Below are 15,876 nucleotides of genomic sequence, written 5' to 3' on the forward strand. Positions count from 1 at the left end.
CATGTTTTATGGTACAAGATAAATACAAAACTGAAGCTTTTATTTTAATTAGATTTGTTTATAAAGCATAAGCAATCATTTATTACATTACTATATGTGAAAATAACATTTTAGCATCATATTATTACATACAGGTCTTTAGCTTCAGCACAGTGATATATATATATATATGCTCAGTGATTTATTGGTACATGCCCAGGTCAATAATCAGAATGAGGATTTATTTCCAGACGGGCTACAGGTAGTGTTGTGAAATACTTCAACACACTGGATCGCAGATTTAGACCCCCTGCACTCTTACTCCTTAAAAACCAAATAAATGAAGATATGTAGCAATCACATTGTAACAGGGGTGACAGTGACTTAATGCTTATACTAGTGGACTTCAGGTACCTTTAGGGTACGGTGTTCCCTGAAGGGCTCTCAAACCCCACATTTCAGATGCCTAGCTGTATCGCTGATCTATTGCACCTCAGAATCACTTTTAAACCTTACCTCTGGTATCTTTAATCCCTATTGCTCAACGCATGGTGAAAGTATTGCATAAATGTGTCTGAAAATGAGCAATGGGCACCTGAGAGACTCATTTGCCTGTTTCACAAATGATCATATTTGACTAGAGATTCTGTTTGGAATTCAGTTGTGCATTCTGACAGCAATCCCTTTCAAAAAACGATACATTCTGGATGAGGTCAAAGGTGCAGGAACACTGTATTTAGGATGTGTTTTAAAATCCATTGACTGATCCCCGAATCCTGAAGTTTCTTCGCATGATATCGGGCTTGCAACCACTTTCTGAAAAATGATGAAAAATACCAAAAATGAAAAAAAAAATATCAATTCTAGAGCCTAAGAGGAAAACAAGACAAATTTATATCTCCAAATAATTTTATGTGCTTCAGAAGAGCCCAGGAAAGTTTTTTGCATACATGAAACCACGCCCGTTTGCACGTAAGCAGACATGGTTGCACACACGACTTCATGAAAGCACGCGTGCATGCGAAGTCATCCTGTTGAGCATTTGAAAAGCCGCACCACGCCGCACTTGAAATAGCTCTTACATTAGTGGTAGACGCAGGAATCGCCTTTTTATTTACGCTCTTACCAACGCGATGGAAAGCAAAACAAAGCAAAGCAGAGCAAAACAACGAACAAACAAAAACCCTCACGTCCCGCACTTGCAAATAACACCGTTACGTGCCCAAGCGGTATTGTATGTCATCCTACCACTGCACCCCGGGGCGTACGGTATATGGGAACGAGCACACGCCACGAATCGTCTCGAATCACTCCCTACAGCTGTAAGGCACCTTGAAGCGTGCACCCCCAACATTCTTCTTTGCGCATCTGTGAAAGGTAAATTCTTGAACAAACTCTGAACCAGCTCTAAGGAAACTAATCAGATTAGACATTACTTTGACTCATCTTTTTACGCTCAGTGCTGGATTGCTCAAACTCCAGCTAGGGTTAGGGTTAGCATTCCCACGCTACTTAGACACTTTGTTTACGCTCAGTGCTGGATTTTGGGAACTTCAGGACGAGTGGGAATTTTCTCCTATCTGTCAATTCTGTTTTGTTTTGGAGACTCTTGGCTGCCTATGTTGTACAGTGCAGCGTGAAGGAAACATTTTCAAAAACTGTGTCAGCTCAAAAGTTGTAAGAAAACCTCTCCAGCTGCTTTAACTCTCTTGATTTTTGTCATTTAACGTGACACTCGATGTATAACTGGAGCCTCACATATGCAAATGGTGAGGCTCCAGTTCGACACCACTTTACAGTATATGACAAAAGCATGGCAGACTGTGCCATGACCGGCAGATAACTTCTGCTTATTTTTACCATATTAAACATTGGAAATCCTCCCACTTGCATTTGTGACACTTGATTTTGGCTCCACCTAATACACTCTTAAAACTTCAAACACTTTTCTCTTCTCCCGCAACACTCTTGTCTGTCGGCACTATGTGGCAGCGTTGCATGACAACCCATCTCACCACGGAAAGGAACCTAACAGCTTTGGTAAGAGAGGAGAAAAGGACCTGGCACGTACGGGGCTCGAACCCACGACCTTGGCGTTATTAGCACCACACTCTAACCAACTGAGCTAACCGGCCTCACGACAGTGGTCCTCTCTGTGCTGACACTGCTCATGATGTTTCCCGAGCCGAAACTGCGTTTTTCCAAGCAATTTGACAAAGCCCGCCCACTGAAAACTGCAGCAGATCGTGTAAAGACGTTCAACTTTGTAATTACTGCACGCACAGGAAGCAGAATAAATTCCTCTTTTCAAACTGTCAAAGGTTTGCTTTGCGAACGCTGCAGGACATCGCACAATCTCTTTTGAACAGGGACGAACGATTTCTTATGGGGCGCAGTAAGTACAGACGTTTAAAAAGCTCCACTCATGTCGACGATGCAGCATGAAGAAGCGCAACCTAACGTTTGACAGACAAAGGCCGGGCGCCGCTACGAGCAATATGAAATCAAACTGACAGCACACGGCGTTTCGCGCTGACTCAAAAGTGATCTCGACAGACGCTGTTCTCTGCATAACGCTGAAAGAGCTAAAGAGCGTTTCTGTTGAGACGTAACAAGCTCGTTTCTTTCTACCATGATGTCACCATGACCAAATCTGTCTTTAAGCACCTTGCTCAGTCTCTGACGACACTGTCAAAAATTGCTTTCGCCGATTGTATTGCAAACCGGCGGAAGCGGGGTATTGGGAAAAGTTTTCAACTAGCAATAATCGCGCCTCGGCTAAACCTCACAGGCTACGATACTGCCACTGCGCAAAGCTGATAGTTGCCAGGCAACCGCGGGGATCCTATGGAAATCGTTATCGATAGTCTCATGGCATGTCGTTTCTGTAACGCTTCATATTTGTCCTCTTCTTCATCTAGCTTGAGGTTTTGAAGAATTTCATGGCAGACAAGGTCTCCGTCGGGAACAAAGGGCGTTGTGAGAAAACCGTTGCTTATTTTCAGCAGCAGAAATACAACCCTTTAAGTACAAGATGACAGAACAATGAGGAAGGGCATGCCGGGAGGAACTCATGCACTACAGAGGAAAGGGGGCGGGCACGTACAGTTCACATTCAAGCCACAAGTACTCTTCTCGGATGTTGCACAAACAAATCCTAACGTCTTGAAAGCATTGCAGCATGTTTGTGTCCCACTTCCCGTGGCTGCAGGACGACTGACACGAACGGACAAACACAATCTGTGGCGTTTAGCGTGACATAGTCTTGCAGGCATCGTGCTGTCTCACTGCAATACTATACCGCTGGAGGAAACAGTCCATCTGGCCATGAAACTCATTTAAACGTCTAGCTACAGCAACTAACTATATCATGATTTATTCAGGATGTGTGGAATCAGCACGTCCCGGAGACAGCTTCCGAAATCGTGAGCATTCTCTGGTGGTAGGGGCGTTCAAGATGGCGCTCAGGTGGGAGGTAAAGTTTAGTGGTTGAGGAGTTTTTTTGAGTTTTTCATGACCTGAATGTTAATTTTTGCTTTTTTTGACTACAGAAAAATAAGGACTTAACACTAGTTGTTTAAACTTCAGTTATAATTGAAAGAAAAAAAAAACGATTTTTTTTAGGTTTAAGAATTTCGATATGAGTAACACTGGGAAAAGAAAAGAGTGCTGGGTCCTCGAAGGAGAAATCTAAGATACCTCAATCGTATATGTATAGCACTACAAGAAAATCGATGGAACTACAGGGAAAAGTGAAGCAGCTGGAGGGGACGTGGAAAGAGTGCTGGAGATGCGCTCGTACGGTAGAGCCGGAGTCCCTGCCCAGCACACCTGTGAAAACCCCGGCGGCCAAGAGAGGAAGGGGCGACCTGACGCTGGAGGAGCTCCAAACCAACATCTTTAACATGATGGGTGAGCTGAAGGAAATGATTCGATTTAATACAGTCGCAATCGAAAGTCTTAAAAAGTCCATGGACTGTGTGTTTAAAGAGGTTGAAGACTTAAAGAGTGAAGTAAAAGTTCTTAAACAAGTAAATACCGAACAAGAAAAGCATATTAAAGAACTTGAATTGAAAGTGAACGATGTAGATAGATACTGTCGACGATGGAATTTAAAATTATTTGGAGTTAAAGAGGAACGTGATAAGGACCTTGTTGCAACAGTGAAGGGTATCTGTAAAAGGACCCTGCCGGACCAGGAGGACGTAATATCGGCCATTGACTTTGTTCACAGGCTCGGGAGAGCGAACATGTCTGGGCAAGTGCGCCCCAGATCGATTATAATACAGTTCACCAAGAGGACGGCGAGGGACATGCTCTGGCGAGCGGCGAGGGGGAATGAGTATTTGAATGGGAACAAACTGAGGTTTGCAGAGGAACTGTCTGCCGCGGACAGGAGCACCAGGAACCAGCTGTGGCCCCAGGTTGAAGCTGCCAGAAGAGAGGGGAGGAGACCCTACTTTGTGGGAGCGAGGGCCTTTGTGGACGGGAAGGAGATTTGCTCCCAGTGACTGCTCAGTTAATGATTATGTTTGGTTTTATTTGTTATACCAGTATATACTAGTGTTTCTTTAGTGTTAGTTTGGAATGGTGTAGTTAAGTGTTAAGGACTGTTATAGTTCTGGTTCTTTGAAAAACTCAATAGTTTAGATAGTCTTAGAGTTAGTTATTTGCTTTTGTGTATGTCTTTTTCATGAATGCCAGAGGTACTCGAAATGTTGTTAAAAGAAAAACGTTTTTTTTGTTTTGTAAAAAACTGTGCTGAGTTTTATTTTTTTACAGGAAACGCATGCATGTTGAAACTAAAGTTTATAATTGAGAAATATTAAAGCAAGGAAAATATGATACGTGTAAAATATACAATTTGATCACATAATTACTTAATTACCTCTGGTAGTTAAATGTTTTTTTTCTGCTGCGTTTTTTTTCTCTTGTACATGACTCTGATCCTCTTGTTGTATTTGTATTTGTAAATTCTACATGTTTAATAAAAATAAAAAAAAGCATTATAATCAAGTAGCCACAGAAATTGCATCACGCTTTCATGTATGCTATTGCAGACACCAACGTTGCCTAGATAGAAAACCGAAATAGCCGTGGGTTTGCTTGCTGGTCTGAAGGATCTCTCTTCGAATCTCTATCATTTGTCAATGGAAGTAAAACGCGCTGCAATCTGATACGTTCAGAATCAAACCCGCAGCTGTTGTTCGACTTTATTTCTTGACTAATTACAACTGAGTGTCGCATGAGCAGTTACGTAAACTTGTCTGGTATATTTGAACACAAATGCCGTTCTTCAATTAAAACTAACAGTACATTGTCAGGGACATTCAGTTCTATACAAACAAGAGACAGACAAGAGAATATTCCTACCTTCATGTGGACTACGTGTTGACTTACTGATCGGAATAATTGAAAAGTTCGGGTTCATAGCCGATGCAGTGCGTTCTAATTAGAACAACAGCAACGCTGAGCTCTCAGCACCGTACTGAGCCCAGGTGTTTTTCTAAAGCTGTCAGGTGCAGTTCATTTACATGAAGGAAATCTCTTACTGGGTACGATTACAATGCAGTAAGTAGCACAGGCTACTAAGGGAGTAGCCTGATGCGTTTAAAAACGACCCGAGCCAGCCAGGAGTCGAATTTACAATCTCCTAATCCGTAGTCAGACGCGTTATCCATTGCGCCACTGGCCCTGGTGTGACACTGCAGGACTGTAACCCAGTGAGCTCAGCACTGCAACTAGTAAAATATTACCCGCGGTCCATTCTTTTCCAAAAGTGAGAAACACCTGTTTTCTACATGTTGTCTGTTTTAAAACCATATCTCTTTAAACCAAACCAAGAGTTTGTCTTTTGCACTGATATTCTGATTCATTTCGATTTCAAAGAAAAAAAAACATTATCTTCCAAAGCATCATAAAATTGTCCCTTCTTCCAGACTCTACTTCTCTCTTGTAGTAGTACAGCAGACCTTTCCAGGTGAGCAGATAACAGAGTCCGAAATGAGCTTCCTCCATCAAGCAAAGTACCTGAACATGACTCTGTCTTCATAAATGCGCCCCTGTAATAAAGAAATTAAATCCAAAATCAAGAGGGCAGTTGCCTACTGAAGTTCAAGAAGTCATCAATTTTAACCTAGCAACACATTAAAGGCTGCATCTATACAAGTATGATTCTAGAAATGCTCACCAGATTACGTTTTAAGAAGGAACTGCGCCTCAGGTTTCGCCGAGATCTTAACTCGGATGGCAGGATTCAGAGTCCGGAGTGTGGACTGATGGAGCACGGAGGGTCCATATACTGTGGATCCCTCAGTGATCTTCCGCGTATTCAAACCGCCAGCGTGTAACTCCCCTGTCCCCGTGACCTCATTGCTCTGCTCTCACCTCTGTGCAGCCGAGCCCGACTCATGATAAAGTGGAAAAAAATATGCCCCCAACGTGAGATTTAATTTAGATTTCACAGATGCGCAAGGAAGAATGTTGGGGGTGCACACTTCAAGGTGCCTTACAGCTGTAGGGAGTGATTCGAGACGATTCGTGGCGTGCGCTCGTTCCCATATACCGTACGCCCCGGGCTGCAGTGCTAGGATGACATACAATACCGCTTGGGCACGTAACGGCCTTACATGCAAGTGTGGGACGTGAGGGTTTTCGTTTGTTCGTTTTGTTTTGCTCTGCTTTGCTTTGTTTTGCTTTCCATCGCGTTGGTAAGAGCGTAAATAAAAAGGCGATTCCTGCGTCTACCACTAATGTAAGAGCTATTTCAAGTGCGACGTGGTGCGGCTTTTCAAATGCTTGTGGGCATTTCTCTGTTGTTGATTCTTTTTTTGTGTGTAACAAAGTGGCATTTTCATGTCCGGACGGGGAGACTTTATCATTCCGACATGAAGCCACCCTTAAGTCCTCTGAGGCGTGTCTGTCTGCAAGGCTTGTATTTTGGAAATGTTTTTTTTAAACGGAGAATGACTTTGAAATAGGCTTCCGCCGGCGCCTCGCGATCCAGGTAAGATTGTAGCAAGAACGCAGCGGCGGTGGGGCTTGCTGTAGTCGTGGCCGAGTGATTAAAGCGATGGATTGGAAATCCATTGGGGTCTCCCCGCGCAAGTTCGAATCCTGCCGACTAGGTTGTCCGCCTCCAGTCCTTGTGTTCCGGCGCAAGGAAAGAAGCGTGCCTCTTTGCTGTTCCTGGTGGTTTTAAAACGCCAAATCGCTTGTACCCGCTGCCTTGGAAATAAATTCTTCAGCATCCGCGAATGCCTTTTTGCAGCTAAATGACGGTGTAAGTGTGTTTAGCCAGCGGGACTGGCTAGAGACGTAACTAAAGAGACTTGACGAAAATCAACTTAAGGAGATTGGAAAATATAAGAGCGTCTGAAAGTATAAGTACAGTACAGGTGGACGTAAAAGTAGTTAGATAAACAGTGTTTGTATTTTTATACAATTAGTTGCAATAGAGGAAACAATTTGGGTTTATTCGAATGTCTCAGACATGCTGAAACGCTGTAGGTTTAGAATCGAGACTGGGGAGAATAACGTCTTGTGAGAAGATCTGTTTACCTAACGATTAGATCCTGTAAATCCCTTGTACCCTCCCTAAGTCTGTCCCAGTCCAGTGGATAAAAATGTACTGTTAATGGAGTGTTGGTTTCTCTGTTATGGGATACTGGAGCACTACTGTCATGCTTGTTTCACTCCTCTGTTCAACAGTGTGCTATAGAGTAATGTATATGGGGAGACGGCAGGAGGCCACAGGAGTATTGGGGCAGCAAGTTTTACTTGCCGAGTACCAGATTTTAATGGGTGGTTTTATCCCAGATCTATTGGGTTGGAATATTATGCATTACAAAGAATGACTATCCAGAACAGGGTATCACGTGGCTTCAACTGACTGTGATCACTCAGTATGTTGATAGTATTCTGAGTGCTTCCCCTGACGAGGAAACCCACAAGTCTGAGTTGCTTCAGCTTTAGAGTGTCTAATAGAAGCAGTTATGATAAGGCCCTTTTGTGTCTAGCATTGTGAAATTTTAACAGGGCTTGGGTGCAATGTTTTTACAGGGTGAGCACAACTCTTAACAGATCTGCTTAAGGGGGGAGTGCAGTACAAGGACAAGATTGCCTTGGTTCCCGCAACAAAAGCCGCCTATAATAATTTGAAACAAGCTCTCTTACAGGTGCTGAGACTGGGGTTTCCTCAGATGGATCAACCATTCCTTTGTATGTAAGTGTGGACAAAGGGTTACTGTATATGTATATAATGTATGTATTTGTTGCATGTAGGCCACAATTCTGGATGGCTATGGAGAAATAGGATTCTCTCACAACGGCAGGGACTCCAGTTAAGAATACTAGGCTTGTCTCTGAACTGATTTGTAGTTTTACAGCTGCCGACAGAAGCAGCTTGAGTAAGGTGTAAATAACACAATAAATAAAGAATTCCAGTAACTCAAGGTAACAACCATGCAGATGCAGATGCCAGACGAGCTGCACTGGGAGAGCGGGAGTCTGAGACCCCTGTGAAACCTCTATTGGGGAAAGGGGAGAATTCAGGTTGAGGCCTTTAATAGATGTTTAATAGTGGTTAGAACAAATGTGTAAAGAATGTGGGGTTGTATGATGATGTGATGTGGGCTGGCACATACCCAAGTGTATGACAAAGATGATCCCAGGGTATGGACTGCCCTGCCCCTTGGATACTGATCTAGGGGCAGACTACACTGGGAAGGTGTGCCAGGCTGTAATTGCCTCACTAGGGGTAAGTTGGAAGTCACATTGCCCCAATCACCCACAGTCTGAAAGACCAACTAAGGAAATATCAACTGAAGGGACACCGTGGGTAGATAACTCTCTATTAAAGTGTTGTAGGTTTGTTAACTGAAGCGGTGCACAGGGCTTGTGAACAGGTGCCGGACGCTTGGGGACCTCCAGCAGAGGGGAGACACGACCGGATACCTGGCGAGTGGGTGTAGGTGAAGAAGAGATACCCTGCCAGATGTTGCAATCCTGCTGGGAGGGACCATATCAACTGCCACCAATTACTGATTGTGCCATCTGAGTGACAGGATGAGATCGCTGGATCCGCGCATCGCACTTTCACTGACCCACGGCACCAGAGACTGAGTGAACAGAAAGAAGGATGTTGTTACCGTTTCTGTGTCTGATGCTTCCTAAGACCAACAGTGTGCTTGTTAGGCCTGAGGAGCATTACTGGGGATATGGTATCAATACATTCCGGGTGTTGGGATATCTATCAGGGTAATACATTTCTAATTGGACTATAAATAATGTCATATTGTCTGCTTTAAAACTGATGTTTTCAACTCTATTGTAGAGATTCTAGAATCAACTAATAGAGAATTGAAATAAAAAAGGGCATAAGAAGACATTACCAAGAACGACCACAAGATGGAGATATTGTCTAGACATTACCAACAACGACCACAAGATGGAGATATTGTCCAAAGAGGCAAGAAGGGCAAAGCCGCGAAAAGGTAAAAGCATTTTTTGAAAGAGATTGCTGTCAGAATGCACATCCGTATCCCAAACAGAATCTCTAGTAGAATATGATCATTTGTGAAACAGGCAAATGAGTGTCTGCTACAATATGATTGCTACATATCTGCATTTGTTGGTTTTTAAGGAGTAAGAGTGCAGGGGGTTTAAACCTGCGATCCAGTGTGTTGAAGTATTTCACAACACTACCCCTAGCACATCTGGAAATAAATCCTCATAAGTGCAAACACATCCTAAATACAGTGTTCCTGCACCTTTGACCTCATCCAGAATGTATCGTTTTTTGAAAGGGATTGCTGTCAGAATGCACAACTGAATCCCAAACAGAATCTCTAGTCAAATATGATCATTTGTGAAACAGGCAAATGAGTCTCTCAGGTGCCCATTGCTCATTTTCAGACACATTTATGCAATACTTTCACCATGCGTTGAGCAATAGGGATTAAAGATACCAGAGGTAAGGTTTAAAAGTGATTCTGAGGTGCAACACATCAGCGATACAGCTAGGCATCTGAAATGCGGGGTTTGAGAGCCCTTCAGGGAACACCTTACCCTAAAGGTACCAGAAGTCCACTAGTATAAGCATTAAGTCACTGTCACCCCTGTTACAATGTGATTGCTACATATCTTCATTTCTTTGGTTTTTAAGTAGTAAGAGTGCAGGGGGTCTAAATCTGCGATCCAGTGTGTTGAAGTATTTCACAACACTACCTGTAGCCCGTCTGGAAATAAATCCTCATTCTGATTATTGACCTGGGCATGTACCAATAAATCACTGAGCATATATATATCACTGTGTTGAAGCTAGAGACCTGTATGTAATAATATGATGCTAAAATGTTATTTTCACATATATTAATGTAATAAATGATTGCTTATGCTTTATAAACAAATCTAATTAAAATAAAAGCTAAAGTTTTGTATTTATCTTGTACCATAGAACATGATTTTCTTTGTATTTCAAGCCCACAAAGTGTCCAAATGACGCACTACATGATATAAAGAAGATTATCACATGCATATCAGTATTATCTTTCTTATGAAAATGCATTCCTTTCATTATCTTTTACTTTTTAAAATGAACTCAAGTTGTGTATAATGTAATAATTTAAGTAGAATAGATTCTAATAATAAAATGATCCAGTGTGTTGCTCTACTACACTACTTCACTGCTCTATGCCGTCTGGAAATAAATCCTCAGACTGCTTACTGCCCTGGGCATGTACCAATGAATTACAGGAGCACATCTATTTATCACTGCGTTGAAGCAGGAGACACATAGTCTCTGCAAACACATCCTAAATACAGTGTTCCAGCACCTTTGACCTCATCCAGAACGTATCATTTCTTGAAAGGGATTGCTGTCCGAATGCACATCTGAATCCCAAACAGAATCTCTAGTAAAATACGATCATTTGTGAAACAGGCAAATTACTGTCTCAGGGGCCCATTCCTCATTCTCAAGACACATGTATGCAGTACGTACACCATGCATTGAGCAATAGGGATTAAAGACACCACAGGTAAGGTTAGATGTCATGTTCTATGATCATTTCTTTCAGCATTAGGGACTAAATATACCAAACGTATGATGCTAAAATCCTGAAAAAAGGATGTGCTCCATCTCGGCAGTAGATTGGATTCCAAAACTGATTTGGGTCAATATACATTACCTTTGAAGATAAGGTACAGTCTACTGTAGGGAACCATCAACTTAGAAAGCATTGGCCTTCCCTGGGGGTCAGGTAGGTGCAAAAGATAAACCTTTATCCTATCTTTATCTTAAGATAAGTGGCCAAGCAGTATTTTTCCAAGTTTCACCAAGCTCATCATGTTGCCATAGTAGAAAAAGTTCTATAAAATGTTAAATAACTTTAAAAAAGCATCTTGGTCTTTCAGTACTGTACAAGGTGAATTAAACTGTCCCTGGTAATAAAAAGTAATTAGAAGCATCCCAGAAACTTTATCTCTAGAAACATTAGCTGTTTTATATCATGTAATTTAGTGTGATGTCAGAATTCAAGGACATTATCACACACAGAAATTGGTTCAGTTAAATCTAAAAAACGCAGCTAAACATGGGTTTAAATGTAAAATAGAAGTCTTACCTCTTGTCAAAAGATTTAATTCAAGAAGCGATGTAATAAATGATTGCTTATGCTTTATAAACAAATCTAATTAAAATAAAAGCTTAAGTTTTGTATTTATCTTGTACCATAGAACATGATTTTCTTTGTATTTGAAGCCCACAAAGTGTCCAAATGATGCACTACATGATATAAGGAAGATTATCACATGCATATCGGTATTATCTTTCTTATGAAAATGCATTCCTTTCATTACCTTTTACTTTTTAAAATGAACTCAAATTGTGTATAATGTAATAATTTAAGTAGAATAGATTCAGGTAGGAAATATAGAGTCATGATGTTTATGGCTGACATCATTTCACATGGGTGAATTTTAAGCTAAGAAATAAAAACATTTACAATGAAGATACCATTACTTAATTTTAAATGCCTTTAAAAAATAAATACCTCCTGAGAATAATTTGCCACTCCCAGATCCTTGGTAAGGTACTGTTTGAATCCAATCAGGAGAGGAGCATCCAGGGAGTGCTTTCTATAGAGTCCAGCTTGGGCCACTCTCTTCCGGCCTGCTGATACTTTTTAACTACTCAGGGCCTGTAAGGATATAAAACACCGGTTTAAACATTTTATACCTATAAGACAAATTAGAATTTTAGTAAAAAATAGATACATCTGAAAAATAAAAAGTCTTACTGCTGATAGAGTTCTTCAGAGCTCATATCTTCCCTTTCCTTATCCGCTTCTGTTTCAGTTTCTAGAGCAGCCTCTGGCATCTCTTCCTCCTGGACAGCGGCCTCTTGCTCAGGGCCGCTGGAATGCAGGTATATTCTTTTCAACATGCTTTTACATAATATGTTGTAACAATGATTTCAAAAAGAAACTACAGAAGCCTTACAGATTAAAAATATCTCACCTTGCCAATGTGTCTTCAGGCTTCCCATGTACAAAAAGGCCCAAGGACTCTAGCAGTCTTACAACCACTATCCTGTTTGCCTCACCAGACACGATCTCTATTCTGTGGTAATCCACGATGACCCCATTCTTCAGGTGATTCATCATGTCCTCCCTCGCCTGTTGAGAGGCCATCCTGATCTCTTCTGCCGTGGCGTGCTTCATACACGCCCTCTTCAAGTGAGCAGGAAGCTGATCAAGAGTATTCAGGCACATCTTGCACACCAGGGGAATCCTCGCGGGTTTCCTTTGAAAATAAATAATACCATCTGTGTATAGAAACAAGCTAAGACTGATTTCTTAAATTATCCTTAATTTTCTCTCTCATAGTTTGAGCATAATGATTTTATTGCATTTATATAAGAATTGCTCATTGCTCCAAAATAAATAATGGTTTCATAAAAAAGTGAGCACTTACTTGGTCTCAGTCACAGACTTTCCAATAGAAGCCATTGTGGAGTTCAGCAACTGCAGGTCCTAGAAGTGGGGAAGGAATTTTAAAAGAGAAATTGAATTACAATACAGAAGGAATGGCTGAGGGATCACTGAAATATATATATACAAATTCCAAAGACTGAGTCCATATAGAAACAACTACCTTTCATTTTCAGTATAAGAAAAAAAAAACATTATCTTCCAAAGCATCATAAAATTGTCCCTTCTTCCCCGTGACCTCATTGCTCTGCTCTCTCCTCTGTGCAGCTGAGCCCGACTCACGGTAAAATGGAAAAAAATATGCCCTCGACGTGAAATTTACTCTGGAGCGAGCCAGTGTTGCGCATAGCTGCCTTCAAAGCAGTTGACCCAGGTTCGATTCCCGGCCAATGCAGTTGCAAATGTTTTCAAATGCTGTCATGAGCCTTGGATTGTGACTAGCAAAGTGAAGCCTTTTGAAAGAGCTAAAGCACTGCAAAACGGAATTGAAGGAGAATCTTACAGGGGATTCTGAGCAGTGTCTGCATACATGCAGTCAGATAAAGGTGCTGAAAGCTTGAGCTACTCTCAATGTCATGCTGCCCTTCCCCGGAGTAAATCTGTTACATTGAAAGAATGCTTCTGGCAGGTTCAAAAAGGGACCCTTGTTAATTGGAGAAAACAATGATTTCGAATGAATTCTGTACGCGTTAAAAGACAGCTATACACAGAAAACATGCAGGACACTGCTCATGATGTTTCCCGAGCCGAAACACAGTGCGTTTTTCCAAGCCATTTGACAAAGCCCACCCACTGAAAACTGCAGCAGATCGTGTAAAGACGTTCAACTTTGTAACTACTGCACGCACAGGAAGCAGAATAAATTCCTCTTTTCAAACTGTCAAAGGTTTGCTTTGCGAACGCTGCAGGACATCGCACAATCTCTTTTGAACAGGGACAAACGATTTCTTATGGGGCGCAGTAAGTACAGACGTTTAAAATGCTCCACTCATGCCGACGATGCAGCATGAAGAAGCGCAACCTAACGTTTGACAGACAAAAGCCAGGCGCCGCTACGAGCAATATGAAATCAAACTGACAGCACACGGCGTTTCGCGCTGACACAAAAGTAATCTCGACAGACGCTGTTCTCTGCATAAAGCTGAAAGAGCTAAAGAGCGTTTCTGTTGACACGTAACAAGCTCGTTTCTTTCTACCATGATATCACCATGACCAAATCTGTCTTTAAACACCTTGCTCAGTCTCTGACGAGACTGTCAAAAATTGCTTTCGCCGATTGTATTGCAAACCGGCGGAAGCGGGGTATTGGGAAAAGTTTTCAACTAGCAATAATCGCGCCTCGGCTAAACCTCACAGGCTACGATACTGCCACTGCGCAAAGCTGACGGTTGCCAAGCAACCGCGGGGATTCTATGGAAATCGTTATCGATCGTCTCATGGCATGTCGTTGCTATAACGCTTCATATTTGTCGTCTTCTTCTTCTTCTAGCTTGAGGTTTTGAAGAATTTCATGACAGACAAGGGCTCCGTTGGGAACAAAGGGCGTTGTGAGAAAACCGTTGCTTATTTTCAGCAGCAGAAATACAACCCTTTAAATAAAAGATGACAGAACAATGACGAAGACCGGGGTAAAGTTAGCTCGAAGTTCGAAAACGATTTTGGCACGCCTGTAGCGCTTTCACGAAACCTCTTAGAGTTGCGAGAATGCTTGTTTTGTGTATAAAATACATTGTGGATGCTTTCTCAGCCTTTACTTTTTCGATTTTATGACATTTTTTTGACCATGCACGAATATTCTTTTGTCCATATCTTCGCAATGGAAGCACAGAACGCCGTCAAACCAAATGCATTTTAAAGACCACGACTTGTGGATATTTCCACAGCCTTTACATCAAACTATCAGTGAGCTAATTATCTTTTTTTAAACCTCCGGTTTTTCATCGATGCGTAATTACGCACGAACTGGAACCCGGGGGACCGCTGTGTGCACACGTTCACAACGCGAGAAATACTGTTCAATACGGCTTCATGCGAAAAACCCGTATATGACCATAGGAAGCAGAACAGCGCGGTCTCCCATTACCCAGACTGTAAGCACGGGAATAAAGCTTTGTTTGATTTCTGAAACCCTTCCTTTACGCCCTGTTTTCATTCAGGTAAGGGTCAACTATATTCACAATACTACTGACAGCAGGAAGATTAAAATATTCTTTTCTCAGCAGCTTATTAAAAACAGCTCCCATGATGTTCAAACCGATTTTTTACACAGAACACTGACACAGCTTTGCATTCTGAATCTCTTTTTGTCATGCTTTTATTTAATATGGCACAATGCATTGGGATAGGGGTATTCTGTTCACAAACCAATAGCATTTAAACCACAGCACCCACAATGCAGCAAGTGTTTTGCACACTAAGCAGGTCCTCTGACTTTTCCCAGCTTTGTTTTGGGTTGTGGAACCTTTCTTTATATTTTTTAGGATTTTCTGAAGATAACACTACAGGTAATACACTGGGATAGGTGGGTCATCTTCATGGCTCAATAGCATTTCAAATACAGCACCCACACTGTTGAAACCAAGTGTTTTACACACCAGACAGGCCCCCTAACTTTATATAACCTTGCTGTGGCTGTGGCCCCTTTCTTTAATTTTTTATGATTTTTTGAAGATAACACTACGGGTAATACACTGGGACAGGTGGGTCGTCTTCATGGCTCAATAGCATTTCAAATACAGCACCCACACTGCTGAAACCAAGTGTTTTACACACCAGACAGGCCCCCGGACCTCGTACAACCTTGCTGTGGCTGTGGCCCCTTTCTTTAATTTTTTATGATTTTCTGAAGATAACACTACAGGTAATACACTGGGATAGGTGGGTCGTCTTCATGGCTCAATAGCAT

General features: G+C 41.8%; 3 non-coding genes across 3 annotated transcripts; 1 reads left to right on the forward strand and 2 right to left on the reverse strand.

The window, feature by feature from the left end:
* Positions 1 to 2,655: 2,655 nt before the first annotated feature.
* Positions 2,656 to 2,797, reverse strand: LOC138226108 (U4 spliceosomal RNA). Its single transcript, XR_011184392.1, has one exon. It is a non-coding gene; the product is annotated as a U4 spliceosomal RNA (small nuclear RNA).
* A 4,228-nt stretch (positions 2,798 to 7,025) lies between these two features.
* Positions 7,026 to 7,107, forward strand: trnas-gga (transfer RNA serine (anticodon GGA)). Its single transcript has one exon. It is a non-coding gene; the product is annotated as a tRNA-Ser (tRNA).
* Positions 7,108 to 14,212: 7,105 nt separating this feature from the next.
* LOC138226101 (U4 spliceosomal RNA) lies at positions 14,213 to 14,354 on the reverse strand. Its single transcript, XR_011184385.1, has one exon. It is a non-coding gene; the product is annotated as a U4 spliceosomal RNA (small nuclear RNA).
* Positions 14,355 to 15,876: the final 1,522 nt, after the last annotated feature.

This window comes from Lepisosteus oculatus, unplaced genomic scaffold (genome assembly GCF_040954835.1).
Source record: "Lepisosteus oculatus isolate fLepOcu1 unplaced genomic scaffold, fLepOcu1.hap2 HAP2_SCAFFOLD_112, whole genome shotgun sequence".
Classification (NCBI taxonomy): domain Eukaryota; kingdom Metazoa; phylum Chordata; class Actinopteri; order Semionotiformes; family Lepisosteidae; genus Lepisosteus; species Lepisosteus oculatus.